The 27,181-nt window shown below is 42.0% G+C and overlaps 3 long non-coding RNA genes across 5 annotated transcripts; 1 reads left to right on the top strand and 2 right to left on the bottom strand.

Annotated features, from left to right (window-relative positions):
- Positions 1-43: 43 nt before the first annotated feature.
- LOC139041302 (uncharacterized) lies at positions 44-4,729 on the bottom strand. 2 transcript variants are annotated; one of them, XR_011496215.1, is made up of 2 exons: positions 4,609-4,729; positions 44-714 (listed from the first exon to the last, which is right to left on the bottom strand). It is a non-coding gene; the product is annotated as an uncharacterized lncRNA (long non-coding RNA). The 2 variants fall into 2 exon arrangements; XR_011496204.1 differs by lacking the exon at positions 4,609-4,729 and adding an exon at positions 1,523-3,528.
- LOC139041287 (uncharacterized) lies at positions 3,686-11,811 on the top strand. The gene is made up of 2 exons (XR_011496154.1): positions 3,686-5,061; positions 11,141-11,811. It is a non-coding gene; the product is annotated as an uncharacterized lncRNA (long non-coding RNA).
- On the bottom strand, positions 8,652-25,916 carry LOC139041291 (uncharacterized). Of its 2 annotated transcripts, XR_011496162.1 has the most exons (3): positions 25,637-25,916; positions 25,262-25,452; positions 8,652-22,030 (listed from the first exon to the last, which is right to left on the bottom strand). It is a non-coding gene; the product is annotated as an uncharacterized lncRNA (long non-coding RNA). The 2 variants fall into 2 exon arrangements; XR_011496158.1 differs by having other exon boundaries at positions 8,652-25,452.
- Between the last annotated feature and the right edge of the window lie 1,265 nt (positions 25,917-27,181).

Genomic DNA, 27,181 nt, shown 5'->3' on the forward strand with positions numbered 1-27,181 from the left:
GTTCGTCTGGCCGGAGAATGAATTAAATTCACCTGAGACAGAATAACAAGAGAAAATTAAACAAAGCTTTATGAGGAACCATGGCCCGGGGCCTTTCTTCCCGAAGGAAGAAAGGGCACCAAAGAAGTGGGGTGCACAGAGTGGTTATATATCCCCAAACAGGGTGTTTCACGTATGATTGAAATGTCCCTTTTACAACAGTCACGAGCCTGCTCTGTCAGCACAGCCCTTGATGAAGGCAGATAGGTCTGCTGTCTCAGTGAACGCTGCGGGGTGGCAGGTGTGTTGCCTCGGGGCTGGGGGATCACAGATGAGCGCAGCAATCAGTTCCTTGACTACAGAGAGGGAGGCACCTTTACAGATAGAGATTTACCTTACAGATGTAAATGTGTCCTAACAAAGGGCAAGTTCCACTCCTCAGAGCCTCCTTCCCTGTCCCACTTTATCAAAAGCAATCAGCCTCAAATAATCCTGATGCCAAAGAGACATATCTTGGGGTGGCCAATTTCAGGTCCCTACAGTCCCGCCTTTGAAACTAAAAGTTTCACAATCCAGAAGCTGAGTGGTAGATTGTTTCATCTCACTGAACACATTTCTTAGTCCTGGTAATAGATCAGTCCAGTTAAATTCATTTTAGAAGGTGGCGACGCAGGTGGGCTCCCAAAGTTAGGCCTTTATTTTGGAAGCAAGCAATCAGGTGTTTAAGAAGTATTTCTATGGAAATAAAAAGAAAAACAAGGTTAATGGTTGGAGCAAATTATAAACTAGTTCCTGAGTCCAGGAGGCAGCCAGTCAAGAAGACTTCTGGATGTCGGAGTGAAGCATCTTTAGCAGCTTGAAATGTCTCTGATGATGTCATCAGGCATTCAGATATCTTTCTGAGTGGCTTACAGCTTACACAGCAGCAGACAGGAATCTCTCAAGTTTTTATCAAGTCATTCAGCTTTAGTTTGCAAGGCTTCAGGAAAAAGAGCAGGTTCAAATCTCAATGATTCCAAATGAAAATGAGGAAAAGATTGAAAACATTAGTTTAGAGATTTGTAACCAGATATTTCAGCAGAAGAATTCAGGATCCAGTCCAGTTCACAGGTGGAAAAAAACCCTCAAAGACAGTTAACAAAGCTAGGATCTAACATCCACAAATGTGTCTTATAGCTTTTCACTGAAACGTAGTTCTTCTCTCTAAAATCACCCTCATTTTTACCAAAGATAGCCAAATTAAGACTAATTCGTTTGCAAAATAAGTTTAGTTTCAAGAAACTTGGCCCAATTATTTACATAAGTGCAGCAAGAATAGCAGTTGATCATATAGGCTCTTACATCTGCTTTGCTGAAATTTTTTATGAGGAATCTCAGATTGAACTTTAAAGACCTCTCGAGGCCAGGAAAGCCACGCCAAGGACTTGCTGTCAGATTTTGCCTACAGTACCTACAGATTTGGGTGGACTCCTCTCTTCTTGAGTTCCCCCAAAATATTCCAAGTTTCCTTACATCTGCCAGATAAGCAAGCTTCCTTACTTACCGGGTAAGATTGCCATAATCTCTATACACAAGGTACCAGGCCCATGTTTCCAAGTGGCTTTATTTCCAGAAAGTCAACCTTATTCCTCAAAGGCAGTATTGTCATATCTGAGTCTGTACGTTTCTCTGAAATATGACATTCCAGTCAAAGCCTTGGTAATACAACCAATGTCCTGTTATAAGGAGGACAGATTCTTATTGAACTTATGCAAATAACAATATTGCCATGAAACAACCATACTCACTCACTTACTAGGTTTCCAAATTCTGGAGGGATCAGGTAGGGAGAAAAAGATAAATGTTTCAGTTTTGCTCATAATGGTATACTATCAGTAAATTGCTGTAAGTCATAGTCAGCCTAAGAGAAAAGATTTCCTATATCTGAGGAAACAAAACAAAAACAAACATCAAAAGAATCAACAATATTTCAAATAAAAGTCATAAAAAGTCATAATCATCCTCATCAGTTCACACAGTCCTGTATAATTGATTACTGTGCTTAAGCTCCTGTTAGGAGGATCTATGAGGTTATCCGTTTCTCCATTAGATTTCTGCAATTTCTTACCCAGTCCAGTTCTGTGATCTGAAAGTTTATCAGAAAACTGTAATCCAGAGTAAGTGTCAGAGTCTTTTCCATGAATGTCTCTGAAGATGAGTGTATTTGCAAAAGCAAAGAGCATCAGAGTAAAACAACCGACTGTAGGCAACAAAAGACTTAAAAATGACAATTGACAGAGAAACTTATTATTTCTGATATACAACACCTTAAAATGATAGTTAGAATTATGGCTGATAGCCAGGACAGATCAGAATTTTAGGAATGTTATCTAATTTTCAAAACACTTATATCAGTAATATTTACCCACATAATACCACTTAGGAAAGATTATCATCGCTTATCTGATAATGCTTCCAATGTAAATTAAGCTACCAAGGAAGCCTAATTAGTTTAGAATCTTCCACCTTACAGGAAGGGAGAACAAATGTCTCTCCGAAGTCCCAGGGGCCGTCTGAAAATCCACAGAGAAATCCTCCCCCTTCTACCAGGTTAAAAGACAGCCTTCATTCGGGACTTGAATATTCTTGAGGGAGAAGCTTGTCAAAAATATCAAAAGATTTGAAAACACTTGTTCAAACAACGCTCACTGTCAGACAATGCTCAGGTGTCCATTTAAAGTGACAACAGAAACAATCAAAAGTCTTGAGTGACCTCAGTCATTATACTAACAAAACGGATTTGTCTTTTATGTAGACTTACTCAAAGGAACACCTTTTATAACCTCTTTATCAAGAGCAGACCAAAAGTTCAAGACAATTATCCTTTGAGAGAAAACCAAATTTTAATTTCTGTACCACTTTACTTTTTCATATTAAAACCCATTTACTTAATTAGATTCATTTCAATCTTAGCCAACTTCACCAGGCATAAAACTCCTTTCAGAATTTCTCCTTCACAGACCTTCTACAACTTTCTTTTTGCCTTCAGAATTTGTCCCAAAGTCTTTCTTTTTTTTTTTTCCACCTAGTACTTTAGGACAAGTTTATCTTTTCTTAACCCATCAAACAAAAATATTCCATTCTTCATACCTTCTTTACTAAAAATTTACACCTTACTTTCCTTAAATACAGAGCTGTTTTTCTTATTAATTTCTAGCAGCTTTAATCACATATATTAGAACTCTTTAACCTTTAACAAACCGTAGGAAACACGAAAATGGTAAGCAATTATGAATTGTCTTTTATATCAGCCTTCTAAACACTTTTCATAATTTCTAGAAACACCCCACACTTTACAGTAAAAGACCCAAAGACTTTTAGCCTCTCTGCAATAAGAAGGCAAAAGTAGATAAACTTAGATACGTCTGGCAATAATGTTTCAGTGTTCTATCCAATCCAAAAATGACCCAGATACTCAGATTTTTTATCATTTAACTTAACTTGGCAAAACTGAAGATTGTTACCAAAAAGAATTTCGAAGCTGTTTTTTTTCCCCAAGTATACAAACCATAAAACAGTTATTGTATCCACTTTTATCTATTTAAATCATTTGTTCCCAACAATTATATTCAGATTACCTACGGAAACCTCATGAGACATCAGACAAAACTGATCATTTATATCTGTTATTTTGCTGACGAATTTCTAACAGACAACCTGAGCTTATTTGACTAGTAAACACAGGCTTGCATGCCTGCATCATATGCAAATACCTACAACTCTTGAGGGCATGCATTTTCAATCAAACCAACAACTTAAACTTTCATTAAGCAAAGATTAATCTATGTCATGTTAACTTGAAAGACATTTGGGTTAATACTTCTTAGAGAAACTTTTTTGTAAGTGTTTACTTTAAGTCAAAGGAATAGAGCTCTTTAGAAATTGTACCATCTGGAGGTAAAGTATCACACATTTGTAACATATATAGATACAGACAGACATATAGAACAAAGATTTTCCTTAGATTTGATTTAGGTGTTGTCATAGCAGACCACGGTGAAAAAACTTGTTTTCCCAGTTTTTTTTTTTCCTTTCTCTCTTTCTTTCTTTCTTTTCGCCTTAGCAATCTGGCTTGGGATACCCCCTTTGTTAAGCAATTGCAATCACAGCACGAAGCCAACCAGAGTCTGGAGGAAAGGCTGCAAATTCGGGAACTGATTCGGGCCTTTTCAGAAGCTCAATTTCCCGTGTCTCTTTTGATTTTCTTTTGTTATTGTGGGGACCTGGAATTGGCCACCCCAAGATATGTCTCTTTGGCATCAGGATTATTTGAGGCTGATTGCTTTTGATAAAGTGGGACAGGGAAGGAGGCTCTGAGGAGTGTAACTTGCCCTTTGTTAGGACACATTTACATTTTTAAGGTAAATCTCTATCTGTAAAGTTGCCTCCCTCTCTGTACCAGGAAGAAGAAAGGAGATGACCTTCTCTCTAAAAACTCTTAATCAATACCAAAGACAAGGACTTAAAATCTGCATTTTATTGTGCTACTCTGGTAACCTCCTGGAACTAACTTCCCTCCCCCTCCCAACGCTGGCATTTCTTAATGATTAAGCATCTTTCCTTAGGCTAGGAACTGATTGCTGAGCTCACCTGTGACCGCCCAGCTCCAGACAATCGACTTGCCTCCAGCTACGCCCTCTGAGACAGCAGACCACTACCTGCTGTGTCCATCAAGCACTGTGCCGACAGGGCAATCTTGTGACTATTGTGGGAGGGACATTTCAATCACATGTGAAACACCCCGTTTGGGGGTATATAACCACTCTGGCACCCCACTTCTTGGGTGCCCTTTCTTCCTTCTGGAAGAAAGGCCCCGGGCCATGGTTCCTCATAAAGCTTTGTTTAATTTTCTCTTGCTATTCTGTCTCATGTGAATTTAATTCGTTCTCCAGCCAGACGAACCCCTATTTGGGGAGAGGAAATGTCCTCCTCCCCTACAGTTTTGGCGTAGTTGGCAGGCTGAAATTTCCCTGGCTGGACACTGCTTGCTCCTAGACTGCTGCGGCTGAGAGATCCCAGACCCCTGACGAGAGCCGGCAAGAGGTAAGAGTTCTTACCACATCAGTCTCCCGGATCTCTGCCTGCAGAGTCCAAAGGAAGCAAGAGTGGTGAGGTTTTTGCTCTTCTAAATTTAGATTAGCAGGAGAAAATGTTGGTGGGGCTAGCTTCTCGGATTCAGCGACTCTAGGATTTGAGTACTCACTGGTTGTAGATCCTTTTCCTCCCAGAGATAGACTTTTCCTTGTCTCTGTCTTTTTGTTTGTCATACAACACAGGCATCTCTATAAGCCTGTTGTCTGGGCTTTTTGTCTTGTTGTATGTCTTGAGAGCTTGGCTTTGTGACCTTTCTGGTCTCCGCCATTGGAGGATGCATGTACCGGCATGCATCTTGGCAGCCAGTCACATAGACTGGGGCTCTGGGAAAGTTTGTCTTGAGAGCTTGGCTCTCTTTGTCTGGCTGTGTAAGCTCTCGGGGAAGTTTGTCATAAGAGGTCCCAACTGCTTTCATAAGGGGCCTTTGTCGTCTCAACATTTGTTGCTTGCCTTTACTTTCTTAGGCTATTTTTGGGAGTGAACTTTCTGGATCTCTTTTGGGGACGCCTCTTTGTCCTTGGTTAAGCTTTGGTTGAGTCGCTGTTAAGATCCTACTCGTCAAATCAGCCAGACGATGGATCATTTAAATTCGGAAAACTTCTAAATTGGGGAAAAAAATTGTGAGAGCTCTCATCATAATTTTTATTGGTATCTATGAAAAAAAGCCAAATTGAAAAGGAAACACAAGAAAATGGTAACTAGGTTTAAACCCTGACTCAGGTTATAATTGAACTGGTGAAATATAAAGGTCTATGTGTTAAGATTGTAAAGGTTGGAATGCTTGAGCTGATTTTCTTTTTATGAAGAGGTTATATCAACTTTGCTTGAGTATGTTTTAAAGCGTCTTTCTGGGAATGCTTCCTTATGCAATATTATAAGACTAAGACCTGTTAAGTCCTGGCCATGGGTCCTGCTGCCATGCTGCAGCTCTTCACTGCCCATAGGCCCTGTACCCACGCTATTTGAATAGAGGAACGCTATTTCCAGGCCTTGAGCCCAGGAAGTCTTTCTTTTGACTCCTTGGCTGCTGAGCCAGCTTGCTTCACCAGCTTGGGAGCCGAAGTTCTAGTTTTCCTTGTGCCTTTCTCTTTTTCAAGGATGGGTCTAAATTAACTGCTCCATCGGGAACCTTCTCAGACAGCTGTATGAATCCATGTTTGCTTGCCCATGGCTACTCTATGGGGCAAATCGTGGCATTCAGCCTGAATAGAATCAGTACCTTAAGCCTGAGGGTGATGGAAAATGAATTAATCCATTCTTTCCTGACTCTATCTGTAATAGACAAATTTTACATGGGCACGGGTCGGCCACTTAAGTCATTAGGATGGTCGCCAATCTCCAAGACTCCTGTGGAAGGTTTCTTTTCCTAAGGCTGGATTGGGATCCCTTCCTCTGGCACCTGATCACTCTCTGAACTGTGGGTAAGTCCCAATCAGGACTCCGGTTCAAGGCAAGTACCAAACTCTAACCTTTGGTTGAGTATGGGAACCCCTTCTTGGGAGAATGGGTCCAGGATGCAATTGGGTAGAATGTCCCCCAGACCGGAGGAAAAATTCTTCACGGTTTTTCTCTGTTCTTTGATCTTTGGGACAACTCACCTGGCACTTAACGACTGCCAGGCATAATAGGGAAGGCATACAAGAGATGCAATGCAGAGGGATGCGCCCCATCATCCCTTGCTATAGGAACCCCACAGGCAGAACAAGTAGGATGCTGCCCTAGGTTCGGGAGATTTTCAAGGTAATGGACCCTTTTCTTTCCTCTCTCTTAAAGTGATAGTGACCATTTTTGGGCTCTTTTTGAGCTTTGCAATTGAGAAACAAAGAAATCTTTAAAGTGTGAAAGGCTCGACCTCTGGGAGCCCCCACTCTGGTTTCTGGGCCTGATCACCCCAGCAACCACGTGGGGTGCCCTCTCTTGGCGATCGACTTGTTAAGCATTTTAGGTGCCTACTGAATTGGTTATGACAATAGGAGACCTGTGGTTTATTCTGTGAACTGTCCTGATGGTGTTGTGTGCCCCTGCACGGGAACTGCTGTGTGACCTCTATCTCGATAACCCTTGGGGAAGAGGCCATGAGGGTGAGGCCTGATCTCTTTTCCATTGTTCTCCAGGCCTTTGCCTCCTGCTTCCCTGCCTGGCTCACCTGTGCTGGCTCAGGGACTAAGTGCCCTGGGCTAAGTGGGATTTGACTAGATCTTATAACTATGTTGATGCCTGCGGTCAGGCACCTTTGCACCCTTTCTCTGGCCTTGTCAATTGGACACCAGCTTTACCACCATGAGGAATGCCTCAAGCATCCTAAGAGACTCACCCCCTGGGTGCATTTTAAAGTTGGAAACGCTTTCAGTTGGATGGCTTATGCCCCAGAAACTCCAGCTTGGAGAAAACTTGAGGAGTTTCTCTGTCCCTTTGTGATGTAGTTGGACAGGCAGGTCAATCTAGAATGTCATTAAGTTAAACCCAGTAACTTCCAACTGTCCTTGGAAAATCCTTGCAAGACTGGACATACAGCTCTAGAGGCAGTTCAGATTCCACCCAGTTCCTTTATCTCAAAAGGATTATCATCTCCCCTCTCCAGGAACTACTATCTAGACCATCACTAATCCTAAGACTGAAGGAAAAAAAAAAGAGGGGAAAGGTCATAAGTGTGCCCTTGCTGAGAAAAAAAATCTAGCGTCTTGAGTGTCTTCTCCAGAAATATTAGTAAAAAGGCTCAGAACAAAATTTGGATTCATAACTAGGGAGTTTTGTATTGTACCAGATTCATGGAGTGATTTTTAAAACAATTGCTGTGGAAGTGCTGTGTCTGTGTGTGTCTATGTGTGTGTGATATTTTTACCCCGGGTGATATGGCCCAAACTAAGAGCTCTGTTTAATTGGATTAAAGTCAGCGCTTACATAAATTCTAAATGCAATGGAAATTAACCCAATGTCTTTTAAGTTAAGATGATATGGATTAATCTTTGGTTAATGAAAGTTTAACTTTGTTTGTTTGATTGAAAAGGCATGTCCTAAAGAGCTGTCAGTATTTGGATGTGATGCAAACATGCAGCCTGGGTTCACTAGTCAAAAAAGTTCATGTTTTCTGTTAGAAATTTGTCAGCATAATAACTTTAAATGATAGCTGTTTGTCTAATGTCTCAAAGTTTTTGTGGGTAATCTAAACATAATTATTGGGAACAAATGGTTTAGATATAAATGAAATAAGAGTTTATAGATAACTTTTTTAGCAATAATTGTAGTTTACGGTATGTGTATTTAAAATAACTTCCAAAATCTTTGGTAACTTGAAATTTTGAAGTTTTGCTAGGTTAATTTAAATGATAAAATTCGTTGAGTAACTAGATCATTTCCAAATAAGATATTAGACATTAATTATTAAATGTAAGTTTATCTACTTTTGGCTTCTTATTGCAAAGAGGCTAAAAACATTTGGGTCTATTAGAAAGTATGCCTTGTGTTTTATTGTGAAGTGGAATGTTTCTAGAAATTATGAAGTGTTTAGAATGCTGATATAAAAGATAATTCTTAATTGCTTAGTTTTTAGTTTTTTACTATGGTCTGTAAGGGTTAAAAGTCTAATTAACACATGTAATTAAAGCTACTGGAAATTAATAAGGAAAATGCTCTGTATTCAAGGAAAGTAAAATGTGTGTTTTTAGTAAAGACGGTATAAAGAATGGAAATATTTTGTTGGATTAAGAAAGATAAATTTGTCCTAAAGTACTAGAAAGTAAGAAAGAAAGCATGGGACAAATTCTGAATGTAAAACAAAGTTATAGAAATTCTGAAAAGAGTTTTGTACCTGGTCAAGTTGGTTAAGATTGAAATGAATCTAATTAGGTAAATGGGTTTTAATATGAAAGAGTAAACTGGTACAAGAATTAGAATTTGGCTTTCTCTCTAAAAATGATAATTTTCTTAAACTCTTCGTCTGCTCTTGATAAAGAAATTATAAAAGGTTTTTCCTTCTGAGTAAGTTTCCAGAAGAAGATCTATGTTTGGTTAAGATAATCTCCTATGCAAAAAGACAGAGGTCTCTCTATTAAGGTTTTTCTTTTTTTTGCTGTTGATACCTGAGCATTGTTTCACAAATGTTTTAAAACCTTTGATATTTTTGACAAGCTTCTTCCTCAAAAATATTCAAGTCCTGAAATAAAGGCTTTCCTTTGACCTGGATGAAGGAAGAGGATTTCTCTGGGGATTTTCAGAGGGCCACTGGGACTTCACAGAGAAATTTGCTCTCTCTTCCTATAAGGTGGAAGATTCTAAACTAATTAGGCTTATTGGTCTGTTAAATTACATTGGAAGCATTGTCATATAAGTGATGATAATCTTTCTTAGCTGGTATTATGTGGGTAAATGTTATTGATATAAGTGTTTTGAAAATTATATAACATTCCTAAAATTCTGATCTGTCCTGGCTATCAGCCATAATTCTAACTATCATTTTAAGGTGTTGTATATCACAGAAATAACCAAGTTTCTCTGTCAATTGTCATTTTTAAGTCTTTTGTTATTTACAGTCAGTTGTTTTACTCTGATGCTTTTTGCTTTTGCAAATATGTCTCATCTTCAGAGGGATTCATAAAAAGGACTCTGACACTTACTCTGGAATACAGGTTTCTGACACACTTTCAGATCACAGAACTGAACTGGGTAAGAAAGTACAGAAATCTAGTGGAGAAACTGAAGACCCCATAAAACTGTTAACAGAAGATTAAGATCAAGAACTGATTATATGGGACTGAATGAACTGAGGATGATTATAATTTTTTTATGACTTTTGTTTGAAATATTGTTTTTGATGTGTTGCTTTGTTTTCTCAGATTCAAGGAGATCTTTCTCTCTTTTTCTCTTATGCTAACTATGACTTACCAATTTGGTGAAATTATACCTTTGTGAACAAAACTGAAACATTTATCTTTTTCTCCCTACCTGATCCCTCCAGAATTTGGAAACCTAGTAAGTGAGTGAGTATGGTTGTTTCATGGCAATATTGTTATTTGCATAAGTTCAATAAGAATCTGTCCTCCTTATAACAGGACATTGGTTGTATTACCAAGGCTTTGACTGGAATGTCATATTTGAGAGAAACGTACAGACTCAGATATGACAATACTGCCTTTGAGGAATAAGGTTGACTTTCTGGAAATAAAGCCACTTGGAAACATGGGCCTGGTACCTTGTGTATAGAGATTATGGCAATCTTACCCGGTAAGTAAGGAAGCTTGCTTATCTGGCAGATGTAAGGAAACTTGGAATATTTTGGGGGAACTCAAGAAGAGAGGAGTCCACCCAAATCTGTAGGTACTGTAGGCAAAATCTGACAGCAAGTCCTTGGCGTGGCTTTCCTGGCCTCGAGAGGTCTTTAAAGTTCAATCTGAGATTCCTCATAAAAAATTTCAGCAAAGCAGATGTAAGAGCCTATATGATCAACTGCTATTCTTGCTGCACTTATGTAAATAATTGGGCCAAGTTTCTTGAAACTAAACTTATTTTGCAAACGAATTAGTCTTAATTTGGCTATCTTTGGTAAAAATGAGGGTGATTTTAGAGAGAAGAACTACGTTTCAGTGAAAAGCTATAAGACACATTTGTGGATGTTAGATCCTAGCTTTGTTAACTGTCTTTGAGGGTTTTTTTCCACCTGTGAACTGGACTGGATCCTGAATTCTTCTGCTGAAATATCTGGTTACAAATCTCTAAACTAATGTTTTCAATCTTTTCCTCATTTTCATTTGGAATCATTGAGATTTGAACCTGCTCTTTTTCCTGAAGCCTTGCAAACTAAAGCTGAATGACTTGATAAAAACTTGAGAGATTCCTGTCTGCTGCTGTGTAAGCTGTAAGCCACTCAGAAAGATATCTGAATGCCTGATGACATCATCAGAGACATTTCAAGCTGCTAAAGATGCTTCACTCCGACATCCAGAAGTCTTCTTGACTGGCTGCCTCCTGGACTCAGGAACTAGTTTATAATTTGCTCCAACCATTAACCTTGTTTTTCTTTTTATTTCCATAGAAATACTTCTTAAACACCTGATTGCTTGCTTCCAAAATAAAGGCCTAACTTTGGGAGCCCACCTGCGTCGCCACCTTCTAAAATGAATTTAACTGGACTGATCTATTACCAGGACTAAGAAATGTGTTCAGTGAGATGAAACAATCTACCACTCAGCTTCTGGATTGTGAAACTTTTAGTTTCAAAGGCGGGACTGTAGGGACCTGAAATTGGCCACCCCAAGATATGTCTCTTTGGCATCAGGATTATTTGAGGCTGATTGCTTTTGATAAAGTGGGACAGGGAAGGAGGCTCTGAGGAGTGGAACTTGCCCTTTGTTAGGACACATTTACATCTGTAAGGTAAATCTCTATCTGTAAAGGTGCCTCCCTCTCTGTAGTCAAGGAACTGATTGCTGCGCTCATCTGTGATCCCCCAGCCCCGAGGCAACACACCTGCCACCCCGCAGCGTTCACTGAGACAGCAGACCTATCTGCCTTCATCAAGGGCTGTGCTGACAGAGCAGGCTCGTGACTGTTGTAAAAGGGACATTTCAATCATACGTGAAACACCCTGTTTGGGGATATATAACCACTCTGTGCACCCCACTTCTTTGGTGCCCTTTCTTCCTTCGGGAAGAAAGGCCCCGGGCCATGGTTCCTCATAAAGCTTTGTTTAATTTTCTCTTGTTATTCTGTCTCAGGTGAATTTAATTCATTCTCCGGCCAGACGAACCCACATTTGGGAAGAGGAAATGTCTTCCTCCCCTACATTAACTAGCCTCACCATGCTGTACACTAGATCCTCAGAACTTATTCATCTGAAAACTGAAAGTTTGTACCCTTTAAACATCTCCCCCTGTCCCCTGAAAACAACCACTCTTATCTCTGTTTCTACAAGTTTCATGTTTCCAGAGCCACATAGGGGACACTAAGTCTTCACGAGCCACAGCGTGTGATTAAGTACAACAATTTCAGCCCATGTGCTTTTGTATGTGCTCCTCCCTTCTGCAGGCCTCTGACCTGGTTCTGGATTACATTCTCTCTCAGTTGGACACTCCGATAGCCTCCTTCCTCCTTTTCCTGCTTTCAATTTCTCCTTCATTCTGCACAGAAACACCAACTTTCTGGAGTACAACTTGATCATACCACTCCCCTGCTTAGAAACCCTCACTACTACTCACTATCTTTGAATGAAATCTTCATCTCCAGGTCTGGCATCTAAGATCCTCCTGGATCTGGTCCCATCTTCTACCGTTTGATATTCTTCTTAATAGTCCTTACATTTTATACAAAGCAAACTCCTTGCCTTGAGCTTCATACATAACTTTGCTTGGCTAACCTGCACCTTTGCCAGAGAGGGCGCTCCATTTCATCCCTTTGTATACAAACTGCGCTTGATCTCTAATGATCAGTCCCATATTACCAGAGACTTCCTGATCACCTTATGGGAAGGAACCTCCTTTCTCTGAATGCCCACGTAGCACACCCTAATGGCATTTATCACCTCCCATCTTGGATTTAGTTATTTATGTACATTTATTTATTTACTTATTGCCTCAAAAAAAGTGTTGAACAGAATTGCACAAGATGCTGGGGATAAAAAGGGAATATAGTCTACTGGTGAGATAGTAACAAGCCCTCGATTGAAAAAATACAATATATCAAATATGATACTGGATGTTAATGAACTCTAAGTGATCAGATAAAGGTTGGCCTAGATCTGTCTGTGGAGTCTCAGAGGAGTGGAGTGGAGTTCCAACGTAAAATATGTTTAGGCATTAATTAGCCAGTTGGACAAGACGGGGAGTTGGGAGGGGGTGAGGTAGGTAAAGGAGAGGCAGACAGCACAGATGGAGGGCATGGCCACAGGAGAAATCACATTTGAGGAAGGCACGTTGTTGACTCTGACAGGATAGGGTATGCTGAGAGAATAGCAACTGAAGGAGAAGACACTGGTCAGGTAGACAAGGATCAGGTTTTGCTTTGCTAAGAAGTTTGGAGTTCAGTCTGTTAGCAAGCATGCTGAAAATGTCAATCAAGGGAATTGCAAGATTGGACTGTGGGTTAGACCCAGGTGGTGAAGTGGATTCCTCCAGAGACACAGAGAAACTTTAAGCAACCTGGTGGAGGTTACACATCTGATCCATCTTTGTATTCCCTGACTGCGCCCAGCACAGTGCCAGGCACGTGGGTTATATACAAATTGTGTTTGTTAACAAGTGAAAGAAAATGAGATCACCACTTTCAGACTAAAACACAAACAGAAGTTTATTAGCTTTAAGCTTCGCACTTCACCTGCATTATTCAGATCACACAAGTATAGGGCATCTTCTAGCTTCCTGAACCTTTTGATCCATGTCTCCGATTCTTCAGACTCGTTCTTCATCACTGGGTTCAGGAAAGGCTGTGAGACTGGCCTGATTTTCAAAGAGCTTGGGGGATCTTTGGAGGCTGAAGTCTCAGCAGTAGGGTTTTCTGGCTGCAGATCCTCTTCTAGAGTTTTCTACCAAAACAACACAACTATCTCACTGGCAACACATTCACCACCTAGATCTTCTCCAGTCTCTTGGCCAAAGATGAGGCCATACAGCTAGCGAGATTTACTGTAATGTCTGGCTTTGTAAAGCTTGGAGGATGGGTTTCAAGTCCTGAGTGCTATAGGACTACATCTGTGAAGCCTTCCAGGATGTAAATTACTGTGTTGAATGTTTTCTATGTTTTTAAGAGAAGGGTGAAATCATGACTTTAATCAGTTTGCATTTCTGATTTTCACAAAGAAAAGGTTTTTGTAACTGGTTGAGATTTTTCTTGACGTTCTATACTAGTGGGATTCATGGAGGAGGGTCTTCAGGAATTGCTTATAACTTCTCCACGGAATAACCTCTGGACAATGAGCCTGAGGTTCTTGACAAAGAATGACTGAAAGAATAGTGACGTTGTCTTAGGCTCATGGGCTCCTTGTAATGGACCATAAAGAACTTCTAGTTCTGTCTGTCCTGTTAATTTAACTAAGGAAGACGAGGCCCAGAGAGTGGAAGTGACTTACTGAGATCAGGCAGTGAATGGTAGACACAGAACTATAAGGAGATGTAGAGGTTATGTCTAGCTCAGTTTGGCATCCTAATCTCATGTCTACTGCAAAATAGAGATGTTTTTAGAATAATGGACAACCTAGTCCCGGCAGCCATGACAGGCATTCTGTCACCTACCATGTACAGAGTGGCATCCATTGTTTGATCTTCACAACTTCATTTTTCCAGGAATTTTCTCTCCTGCCGAGCCATATGGTTAGGGACAGAACAGCCATATCTAAGTGTACAGTGCAGGACTGGGTATCTAATGCAAAGGGACCAATGCACTCATTGTTCAGTGATTTTGGAACGATTTGTGAGAGATGAAGACAGAGGGATATACAAACAGAGATCATTCTGTGTGAGAGGTAGGAACTCTCACGGGTTTTACACACTGTGTACTGGAAATGAGAAAAGGCTGATCTGTCCAGAAAGATAGAGACGGACAGAGAGAGAGAGAGGGAGAATGAAGCTAACAGCAGAGAGAAGAGAAAAGATATAGGACGTCATGATGAAGTTCAAGTCCCTGATTTTACTTCACTGTTACTTGTTACATTTCTAACCTTAGGTAGCATAATACGCTTCTCTCTCCTTCCAATAAATTTAGTAGAGTTTCTTCTCTTAATTTCAATCCAAATAATCTTAACTAACTCACCATAGAATTATGACTCTAACTTTTGAAAATCATCTGTGCTTCCCCCAACATTCAAATACCTGTATTTCTCCAATATAGTACCTTTGTCTCAAACTTCTCACATAGAAAGTATGAAAATCCCATAGGTCTAAAGAATAGTAATTGAGATTAGAAGTCCAGTTTTAGTTGGTTAACAAACATGGATTAACCTGCTGCTGGGAAATGTGAAGAATTGTTTTGTTTGAAATAATAGAATGGTACATGATATGGTACCCACATGGATAACAAGCAACCAGTAAATTTTAAGAGATTGATATAAAAGAATTCTACTTGGATAAAATCAACTTTGGGAAGGGCTGAAAGTTTTCATAAAATAAACAGAGTAGTGATTCTTATACTTTTTAGAGCTTTAGATCACTTGAGAAATCCAACGAAGGCTTTAGATAATCTACCCAGGCAAATGCACATTTGCATGCAGGATGACTTTAGACAGTTCAAAGAGGTCCTTGGATCTGAAAAAGTGATTTTAATAATTTTATATTTCTTCAGATAGATCAACACTCTCTTTGACCACTAAAGACAGGGAAAGGGGGAATTTGTATGAACCTGAATTAGGCTGAACTAAGTAAGTGAGTGAGTACTAACACACTCTATACTGTTTTCGTCCCACTGTGTCAGGAGGAAGTCCACGTCCCGTGATTGGCATGTAAGACTGTTCTCGTTCTCGTTCTTGCCTATCTTCTTTCAATCCCACATATACATCTTTTTCTCCAACCACCTAAAACCAGAAAACACGAAGCTGTTTTGTGCCTTGTGCATGCTGCTCCCTCTGCTGTAAAAGCCCTTCTTGCCACTCAGGCCTTGGATGGTTGGGGTCCTACTCATCCTTCAAGATTTGACTCATATTTCACTTCTTGTGGGAAGCCTTCTCTTACAGACAAGCTGGCTGAGGGGCGATTCTTTGTGGCCCCTTTATCCACCTCAGCACTTATCGTGGAATGTTGTAATCATTTATTGACTCTCTCTTCTACCAGAGATCTGGAGACTGGCCTGTGAGATAGTCGTTTATGTATCCTCAAGGTCTGGTTAGTGACCAGGGCATAGCTGGTTCTCAAGACATGGTTACTGAATGAACAAGTGAATGAATGAGTGAGTTTCTCCGGGATCATAAGAAAGTTGGTTTACCACACCTCTGCTTCAATTCCCCCTTCTAAAAAGTGGGACAATGAATGCTACTTATGCAGGAATGTGACACAAATCAATTACTGCAGAGATGCCATAAAATCCTCAAAACAGAGGCAAAAATAAAAGAGCAAGGTGTATTTTTTAATAATCTGATTCACAATAGATGATACTCAAGGAGAAAAGCATCTGCTGTTGTTTCTGGCATGGCAAGAGGCTTGCCAAAATTGACATGATTTTCTAAGACATTTTGAAGTGTGAAGTGCCTGAAGAGGCCTCCTGCCATTTTGAGATGAATTATGGTCTAATCTGGGCATTTAAATAAAAACAACGACAGAAAACCTCAGGATGCTTTTCAATTCTGTCTGCATCTTTTCCTGGCTAAGTGCTGGGAATATTAAAAATGTAATTTAACTGCTTGCAAGATTTTGTTTGCAAAATCAAAGAGCCCATTACATTTTAAAATGTGGTGTCTGGGGAAAAGGTCACCCTCAGTCTCTGGAAGCTGAATTTAAGATGTTGAAATAGGGGGCTGGCCCTGTGGCCAAGTGGTTAAGTTCGTGCGCTCCACTGCAGGTGGCCCAGTGTTTCGTTGGTTTGAATCCTGGGTGCGGACATGGCACTGCTCATCAAACCTTGCTGAGGCAGCATCCCACATGCCACATCTAGAAGGACTCACAAGTAAAATATACAACTATGTACCGGGGGCTTTGGGGAGAAAAAGGAAAAAAATAAAATCTTTAAAAAAAAAGTTGAAATAGGTCTCAGAACCACCCTTTATTTTGATGGCAGTGGGAGGATTGGTCACAGGCTTCAGAACCATTGCACATGCTACAGGTCCAATTTCTTGCGGCAGGTGCCAAGCCCATGACCAGGTTGTGGAGAGAGGTTTCTGCAGCGATATCAGCTAAGGCAGGAACCACCCCACACTTGAAGAGGTTTCTACCTCCCTTCTCTGCCAGAGGAGATTCTCAAAGTCAAAGAGAGTCTGACATCACGGTGGTGGGTGGAAACCAAAAACCAAGAAGGGGGGGTTAGCCCCGTGGCCGAATGGTTAAGTTCACATGCTCTGCTTCAGCAGCCCAGGGCTTCACCAGTTCAGATCCTGGGAATGGATCTCAACAAGCCATGCTGAAGCAGCATCCACATAGCAGAAGCAGAAGGACCTACAACTAGAATATAAAACCATGTACTAGGGGAATTTTGAGAGAAGAAGAACAAAAAATTGGTAACAGATATTAGCTCAGGGCCAATCATTAAAAAAATAAATGAACAACACCAAAAAAAAAAAAACCAGAAAGGAGGACCCTACCCAGCATCAGAGAATAGAAGGTGAAAGATGAGTGAAGCTCTTCCTCAAGCTCCACATACCCAGGTGCATACCATTTGTTTAGTTGTGTCTTGAGTCATCTCAGGAATGTCAGGCTGCACTGGAGTGGCAGAGGTTCCCTTTCCTCTGTTTCCTGAGAAAGATAGAAAAAATGGAAGGGTTAAGTTTGGTCTCTTCATTGTAACACTTACAGCCAGGCAAATAAAATGTTGAGGCCCTTCTATGTGTTTGGCACTGTGTTAGGCGATGGGGATATGGAGGTAGATCAGAAAGATCTGGTTCCTGCCCTGATGGAGCTGACAAAGGGGAGGTAGGCGCTAAACAATTACTCAAAATTATTATTTAATTACAAACTACCATAAACACAACAAAAGAAGATGTGAAAATATTTTGTTTTAGGGTAGGGGTGGGAGTGGTGGAGAACCAGAGGAGGCTTCTTGGAGGAAGTGACACTTAAACTGTGGATCCAAAGGGTGAATAGGAATTTCTAGGCAAAGGTGATGGTGGGTGTTCACAAGGAGCAGAGAGTTCCAGATAAGCAGAGACAAGAGCCTGTAGAACTGCCCTGAATCAGGAGGACTTGCACAGTTTGAGGAGTGGGCAGCAGCTTCCTCCCATGGCCCTACCTCTTAACAGAAAACCAGGCATTTCTGCCCCCTCTCTCCACACAGGTGTATGCCTCAAAGATCAGGCAAAACCTCTCTCTTCCACTTTCCCTCTCCTATCAATAGTCAGAGGGTCTGAATGGGATGAGGTTTGAACAGCATCTCTAACCCAGTACCCCCACAATTGGCTTCGGTTGTATTCCTAGCATTTATCACTATTTACATTATTTTAAGTGAAGGAAAAGCTTTCTGTTTACTGCAGGTGAAAAAGGTCCAAGTTGCTCCGAGTCATAGAGTTTGAGAGTTAAGGGGATTCTAGAAACAGTATAGAGTATACAGGCAGGAAGATGAACTTTGGTGTCAGCCCTGAATGCTAATCTTGAGTCTTCCCTCTCCCAGCTGCAAGCTTTCAGATCCTAATTTTGCCAGTTGTGAAAGGGGAGAAAACCAGTGATTTACCGTAATGTTGTAGAGATAAAAAATTACCTACCTAAAATACTTAACACAGGGAAGATGCTCAAAAAAAGGATTCATTGTTTGTTGTGTCATTATTATCATAACACCTTAGGCAAGTCTAGTTTGCTTAATTGAACACTAATTACGATGGGCCAGGAATTGTCCTGGGCACTGTTCACATGCATCATCCCTGTTAGTATAAGATCTAGATCCTAGACCCTGTCCCAGGCCAGTTTCTCTGCACTTTTAAAAGTTTCTTTAGAAGAAAATACACACTAGTCTCCCTGGTCTCCTTTAAGCTTCCCTTTCTCCCCCCTAACATCTACAAGCGTGGAAACAGGTCATGGTTTGCACATGTAAAAATCATTTGAGAAATCTGAGGCAGGGCTGATGTTTTTTCTTTCTAACACAGTGGGAAGGATCATCTGTGTAGTCTGCCAGTTGAAGGTTTGTACTGGAGAAAATAAGCCAAGCTGGCTTCTAGAGATTTCCAGGTGTTGGAAGGGCCAGGTTTTACAATGCTTCCATGAGTCTGATGGTTACACATCCAGCCCTGCCATCAGCCCACCAATGACTAGAAACTAGTGGTCTTGAGCACTGGCTGCATATTAGACCCCGCTGGGGAGCTTTAAAAATTGCCAATGATTGGGCGTCACACCAGGCCAATTAAATAAGAGACTCAGGGTGAGAACCAAGCTCAGCACCTGTGAAGAATTCCCTCGGTAATCCTAAAGTGACACCAGGGTCGATAACAACTGATTTAAATAAAGGATTCTGGCCTCATTGGGTCCACTGAATGAAGCTTTGTGAGAATATATATATATATATATATATATATACATCAATATATATGTTTGTGAGAATAATATATATCAAAGATCTGTACATGCCAGACATTTCCCACACATTTTCTTACTTGAAGAATAATGCTCTGTGGTAGAAAGCATCTCCATTTGACAGATAAGGTAACAGAGGCAATAAAGGCTTCAGTTCCCTGCTTAAGATTACAGAAGTGGGGTTAGGTCTTGGATTCTAACGCATTCATTCATTCAACAAACATTTGTTTAATGTTTACTACATGCTGGGCACTGTTTTAGGCACCACGATACAACAATGAGCAAGAGAGAATCTTCTCAGGGAGAGTGCGTTCCAGTGGTGAGGACAAAGAGAGACATAAAATAATGTCAAATAGTGATAAATGCTATAAACACAACCAAAGCCAATTATGGGGGTATATAGAAATGCAGTTGCTATTTTTGATAGGGAATTCACCAAAGGCCTCTCTGAAGTGACATTTAAATAGAGCCGTGAATAGAAAAACAAGGGAGAAAGCCAAGCAAATGTCTGAGGAAAGAGCATTCCAGGATAAAGCTCTGGGGAGAGCAAAGGCCTCAAGGGCGTGGTGTTTGGTGCATTCAAGCAACAGTTGAGAACAGAGCCGAGCTAACCCAGGAGGAAAAGGGAAGAGAAGTGGGTCAAGTGTCATGCCATGTGATTTGAGTTAATTTTTTTTTTTTTTTTTTTTTTTTGGCTTTCAGCATTTGTTCCTCCTCTGGTGATTACCCACTTCTACTGTTAGCAACTATATTTTGCTTTGTGGAGACCACTCCTCCCCCATCCCAGTGCTGTGGTTTGGTAGTATTAACCCCCAATTCCAACTCTAAACCTGGTCTCTGCTTAGTTGAAGACTAACGTGGTATCTCAATCACGATCTTGGTTCAAAGATGGGCATAAGACTCAATCTGAGCCTCAGAGGTGAGAGGAGATATCTGCTATAATTTCTTAGCTAGTAATGTTCTCTCCTTCCTAGAAGGACCTACCAAAAGAGGGAGCTGTACAGATATGATGACATAGCTGCCATGGCTATTTTGCTATTGCAGAGGAGTGCCCACCTGGAGAAGTTGGAGGACTACCACGTAGAGCCTAGAGATTATGCCAACACCAAGTAAAGCAGAACAGAGAGCCAGAATGAAAGCAGATCCTTGATTTTGACACCTGAATGGTTAGATCAACCCACACCTGTAAGGCTTGCTGCTGCCAGACTTTGCACTTACATAAAACAAAATCTCTTCATGGTCTATACCCACTGAGTTGGGTTTTCTGTCCCTTTGTATAAGTAGTTGTAAGTAAGAATTACTATAGCTATTTTTTTTCCTTGATAAAAGGGAAGGCAAACTCTTAGCCATTTTTCTGTCAAATCTTGAGTTACAGGTCTTCAAGCAATGTTTGAGGGGATCAATGAGCCTCTGAGGCCACCTTCATTCCCTCCTAATTATCCCCCATCAGCAGCCATGCTATAGCCCTGCTCCATGATTGCTGCTTCTTCCTCTCCCTCACTCACAGGCCCCACAATGAAGAGATGCAAAGTTGGGCCCACACTTCCTTATTGTGAAATACCCCTTTAGACCTTAGACCATACCATGTTTGGTGGGCTCTAAATGTTTTGTATTTGTCTTCATGGGAATCCATAGCATTTCTTGGATCTGTGGCTTGAAGTCTTCTATCACTTTTGGAAATTTCTCAGCCATAATTGTTTCAGATATTGCTTTAGCTCCGTTCTCTTCCTCCTGTCCTTCTGAAACGTTGATTACATGTGTACTGAGTATTGTCAGCATTTCCTATATGTCTCATATACACTTCTTTTTGTATATTTCATTCTCTTTTTTCATTCATGCTTATTATTTTAAGTCTCCAAGTTTGTGGTAATTTGCTACAGCAGCCTTAGGAAATGAATACCCTCATTCTCAGTCGTCCAATCCTGGCATAACCAACCCACAATCCCCTGTTGTAAATTCCCTCTGTTTGAAATACCTGGTAATGTTTCTCTTTCTCCACTGAAACACAAAATGATATACCACCCCCCCACTCTAAACCCTCAGAACCTAGTATTTTGATCCCAAGGGGAATTAGTGAACAGTTGATGTGTAGTTGACACCAATGCATATTTTTTCACCTGTCATACTTAAAACTTGCTAAATGCTAAATATTTTGTGCAATTCATCCTTATCATTTCACTTAATATTACATCTTGGAAATGTTCCTGTATTGGGCCAACCATGTTATTTTACAGCTGAATACTTTTATCAATTGAATATACTGTAATTCAATTAAATGGTCCCTGAATGATCGTTTTGCTGTTTTCATTTTTAAAAACACTTACCAAAAAAAATTCCTGCACTAAACTTATATGTAAATCTGAGAGGATTTTTTGTGAGATATCAGTAACATAAGTCCCTAGCTTTGGGATTCCTAGATCCAAGGGACTATGTGACTGAAATTCTAATGCATAATACCAACTCTAACTTCTTCCATAAGTGTACCTATCAAAGGGCTATCACCAGAGAATGCTTCATGATATAATAATATTTGGAGAAGTATGCCTTTTATGATCCAACTGGCCTAAAAGAACAGCCATCAAGGCAATCATCACTCCTAGTCTTTCTTCACTGGTGAGGCATCTACATTTCTGGGAGTAATGAGATGAAACACAACAAAGAAACCACTGAAGCTAAGCAGCATAGTCAACAATAGTTCTGGGAAATGGGAGTGATCTCAAGGAACAAAATAACTCAACTCACCTGTAGGAAAGTCAGAGGAAGCTCTGCTCAATTACTCAAGAAAACTCTGTCATCTGTGCAAGGAAAGGAGCCATAAGATGGGTGAACCATATCATTGCACTGAAAGAAGGTGCAATAAAGCTGGAAATTAAATTGATACTGAAGGAGCTTTTTGATACTTGTATCATTCAGGGTGCATGCAGGAAACAGAAACTACTTTAAGTATCTCCACTAGAAAGGGCTTTACTATAGGAAATTAGACATCCACAGAATTATTGCAAGGGCTAGTAGAATGGAGTTTGGTGTCTGCTGCTAGGCTCAGGCTCAGGGTCAGGCCTCAGCAGATGTAGTCCAGAGATGGGGGAACTGCAGGAAATTCTGGCTGATGTCTCCGTGCCCCTGACCATGAGGTTGGTGACTAGGCAGTGCAAAGTGCCTTTTGGCCACTGGAAAAACTGATGCCTGCCAGGGCCTGGAGTTCCTACTAATGCCGGAAAATAAATATACGAAATGTCCCTGCTGCCCTTCACTACCCCTTCTGCCTTTCAAATCTCATGCAACTGCATTACATTGATGGAACTTAAATCAATTCTGGAACCGTGGCATCAAGGGAGTTTTGGAAACGTTCTTTTTAGCCCTCTCAAGTATGGGAAGTACTGCAACACAAGAAAGAATGTACAAGGAGATGGAAATGGGTGTTGAGTGTAAATAGATGACATTTGGTGAAGTCCCCAAGCAGGAATTTCATGGAGCAATACTTGTGCATGTGACAATCAGGGAGTCACGTAATGCTTATGAGTAATTTAGGAATGCTTTGTTAGTGAAAATCACTTATACTTGCTTGTCCAGTATCCTTCCTCCATTTGTATATAAATACATTCTTCTCTGGGATCACGGACTACTGTCAATCTCCCATCCCCTCCCTTAGCCTATGCTGTGGCCACCTTGTTCAATTAACTCTATCACTTTCTCCACCCATCCTTCCCTCCCTTCTTCCCTTCCCCCCCACTCTCTATCTCTGTCTCTGTATCTCTCATTATTTTTTGGTTCTGGTTCTTCCTGAAGTTCTATTTTCCCTCAATTTTATATGTCATTCCATAGCCTTTAAAGATATTTCTTTTGCTTATGTTAACAAAAGGCAGTTTCTGTTTCTAGCAACCAGATAGCCACTGGTAAGAATTTCTATCTCCTTCTTACCTATCAAAAGTCAAGCAAGGGGGCCAGCCCCGTGGCTGAGTGGTTAGGTTAGCGTGCTCTGCTGCAAGTGGCCCAGTGTTTCATCAGTTTGGATCCTGGGTGCGGACATGGCGCCGCTTATCCAGCCACATTGAGTCAGCATCCCACATGCCACAACTGGAAGGACCCACAACTAAGAATATACAACTATGTACCGGGGGGCTTTGGGGAGAAAAAGGAAAAAATTAAATCTTTAAAAAAAAATGTCAAGCAAGTTGTGAGATATATGTCCTGGGTTTTGCAGAGGAGTTCTAATGGCATATAATCTTATTCTCTTCAAATAAAAAGGATTGTTAGATTTTTAACTAGTTTGCTTTGTTTATACCTCATAAAACTTTTCCAAAAATGATACCATAAATCAGAAAATATGGCGTCCTGAGCTTCATGTCACTTTGGACATATGAATAGGTAAGGCATAGGTATGCAGGGCCACAAGCTAGACAGCTGATGACCGTATCAGCTGCTGAAGGCCCAGGCAGGGAAGAGAAATTTGATGAAGCTGCACTCTCAAGAAACATTAATAATCCAATGAAGATCTGATATTAGCCCGAATCTGGAAATGAGCTATAGTAGAAGTAGCTCCTGCCTTCTACACTTTCTGTAATTTCTTTCCAGGCCTTCTTAGGAGAGACAGGCTTATGCCTATGACATCTTCTGATCCTCTGAGAAATGACAATAATGCAAGAAAAAGTCCCAGATCCGTTGATATTTCCACATTCATAACATTTATTTTTCAGAGCTGCTAGGAGTTACGAAATATGAGATAAAGCCTCGGGACAAAATGGCACCAGAAAACCTCTTTGCCCTTCCTGATTATGTGCTGATAGTAGGGGACCTGTGGATGGCCACTTTCTCACTGTGCTAACATGTTCTTCCCTCTGTGTGAGCGCATTCCTGATGTCTCCCTGTGATTCCAAATTTCCTCCTCTTACAAGAACCCCAGTCAGACAGGATTAGGGCTCCACCTTAATGGCCTCATGTAACTTAATCACCATTTTAAAGTCCTTGTCTCCAAATACAATCACCTTCCGAGGTGCTAAGTGTTAGGTCTTCAACATATGAATTTTGGGAGGATACAGTTAAGCCCATAATGGTAACAAGGATTCAAAGAAGCCCAACTTTTGGTACAACTTACTTAAGGTCTCTGAACCTCAGTTTATTCATCTGTGAAGTGGGTATAGAACAACACAACTCCTGGGGCTATTGGGAGTATGAAAAGGGAGGAGCCGTGTAGAATGTCTAGCCTGTGCCTGGGACATGTGAAGTGTGTGTGCATTAAAGCCTTATGCCCCTGAGTCAGGCAGTCATTTTGGTTACCGTTTAACTCAGCTGCTGGGATGCTCACTCAACAGCACCATCTTCCTCTGATTTTACCTTCTTGATCATGAAGCCTAAGTTGTTACCCAAAGCCAGTGCATTTCAGAGCCAGGATTTCCATCTAGGCCTGAGTGATTCCAGGCTCATGCTGCCTTTCTGCATGGATGGGGGCTGAAGGGGTAGGGGAGGTGCTAAACTGGCGAGGAGAAGTTACCTGCAGGCCCTCAGCTTCTTTGGATACAACCTGCCCCTAGAACTTAAAAGTCTCCCAACATTTGCATCTGTATCCCCCACCTCTACTGGGTCCTAGAGGAGAGGGCAGTAGATACTGAGCTTCTCAAATCCAGGACTGTTTTCACTACCAAGCCAAGGGTGGAGTCAGCTCTGGAACTCAGCAGTGTGCTTAAAGCCCCTGTGCCTCACCACCACGGTACAAGCTTCTGAGTTTCATAGGACTTGCAGGAGAACAGGTATAGAGTATCAAGAGCCAAGACTCCGAACACAAAGAGCCTGCATTTACTCAGCCTTATCGAGGAATTCATTTATCAGTTACATATTGGTTTTAGCCTCTCTCTGGTGCCTCAGTTTCCTCATTTGAAAGAAATAATACCTACCTCATGGGGGAATTGCAAGGATTCAAAGAGTTAACATTGAGAAAGCACTTAGAATATTGCTTGGAATATAGGAAGCACTATATAATTGTTAGCTATTAATAATAAAAATAACATTATGAGCAATATTATTATACTTACTCCATATGAATTCTCACCCCATACGAATTGTGGGCTTCTGGAGGAGAAGGTTAGCATGCCTGAGGCAAAGTCATCCGTTCCGTTCGAAGCCAGGGAACAAGCGGGTAAGGCAGATGACCCAGGATCGGACATCCGCAGGCCTGGTGGACAGGCTGTGCCAGAGAGCGAGGCAGGGTGAAATCCCAATGATCCTGGGGATGGAGGAAAGGGAGGATATTGTTGGGGTCTGCTTCTGAAAGCCATGAAAAGAGTAAGCCGGCCACCCATTAAATGGCCTAAATTCAGACAGGTCCAATAGGGCCCTGGGGAAAGCCGAGCCGCCCCTCCCCGCCCCGCGCCCACCCCCCCCACCCCCACCCCACCACACCCACACACTTTGTTCCAGAGGCCGCAGGACTGCCTCAGGCGATACACAAACTGGGACCTGGAGGCCCGGGGCAGTACAGTGATCCCGAATCCGTGTTTCAGATCTCAGAAGTGCTCCAGACACCCGTGGGAAACTCCAAAAGTTGGCGATCCGTCCTGCTACCAGTCCCACACAGCTACGAGTGGCTGCACGGAGGGTGCTCCATAACCGACTTGAAGCTGAGGATGCAAAGGAAGACAAGATGATGAAAAGGCAGGCCGCCCTGCTCGCTGTGGCCCGCCAGTCTCCTCAAGGTATCCTGAGGGAGAGGGGGCATATGCCATGGGTGAGTAACCCCGGCCCCCACCGAGGGGCCAGGAGGCCACCCACAATGTCGGGGGCTAATCGGTGTGCGGACTGCCAAGAGGAAGGGCGTTGGTGGCAGGATTGTCCGAACCGTCCCCAGGGAGGGAAGGGATCGAAGAAGACCGAGCCGTGGCAGTTTCCCTTGACCACAGATGAGACGTGATGGGGCTGAGGGACAGCCCCCTCCCCCGGTTGGCTCCGGGAGGCCCCGGTGACCTCGGCAGGAAGGAGGAGAGCAGGCTGAATCTTTGCTCCCTAGTGGAGCCGTGTTCTTGGTGTGGAATGCCCACAAGGGAAACCTTTCTGAAGGAAAGTGTGAACTGAAGGAGGTCTCAGGAAAGGGAGAGACCGGAAGACGTCTGGAGCCCTGGACCTGTGAAACAGGGTCCAGACTGCTGAAGGATTCCTCACTGTGTGTACCAGAATGCCCCGTTCCCCACCCCCTTCTAGGGAGGGACATGCGCTGTGAGTTAGGGGCCTCCACAGGCCGGGAACAGGAGAAAACCGAGCTCCAAGCGCCAAAAAGTGGGGGAGGTGAGCTGATGGCCCTCTTGCAGGATACAGCAGCCCCTGAGAAGCGAGAGATTCCCCTACATGATTCAAGCAGGGCTAACTCGGAACTATGGGCCCAAGGACAGGTGGAGTGAGCAGCTGGTGCCACGCCAGGAAAGGTAAAACGGAAGCAGGTAGGTGGCTGGCCCCGGGTAAAACATATGCCCCTTGAAGCCAGAAGCCATAAAGAGGAAGCTTTCCCGGAATCAGTAAGTTTTCAGAACAGGGGAATCTAGCTTTGCCCGTGACCTTAGTGCTCTCAATGCTGTGCGCTCCTGGGGCTATAACAGTAAATGCCTTCCCTTGGTTTCTGGCACCGAGTGCCTAAAAGTCCTGTGATTGCCCATACGAGAGCCACATGGCGCATCTTTGGTTAGGAGAATTACTTTAGGGCTCAGTTCCTGAAACGAGTCCAGAGCCAGAAAGGCGAAGTGGTTTGTCTGGTGTTATTCCTAACAAGCCCCTTTCAACGCCACCTGAACTGGTGTTAACGAGGTGAGTGTTGGAGAAGCCCTAAGGGTGGGGGCTGGGTGCCGGGGAAACCAACTGTGCGATTCGATTCGGGCCTTGGAAGTTTCAGGCCTGTCCCCGTCCCCATCCCCACCCCCAGCCCTGGGGTGGGGGCGGGGGCAAGAGGGGCTGAAGGTCACGCTGAG

The sequence above is a fragment of the Equus asinus genome, chromosome 1, assembly GCF_041296235.1.
Source record: "Equus asinus isolate D_3611 breed Donkey chromosome 1, EquAss-T2T_v2, whole genome shotgun sequence".
NCBI classification, from domain to species: domain Eukaryota; kingdom Metazoa; phylum Chordata; class Mammalia; order Perissodactyla; family Equidae; genus Equus; species Equus asinus.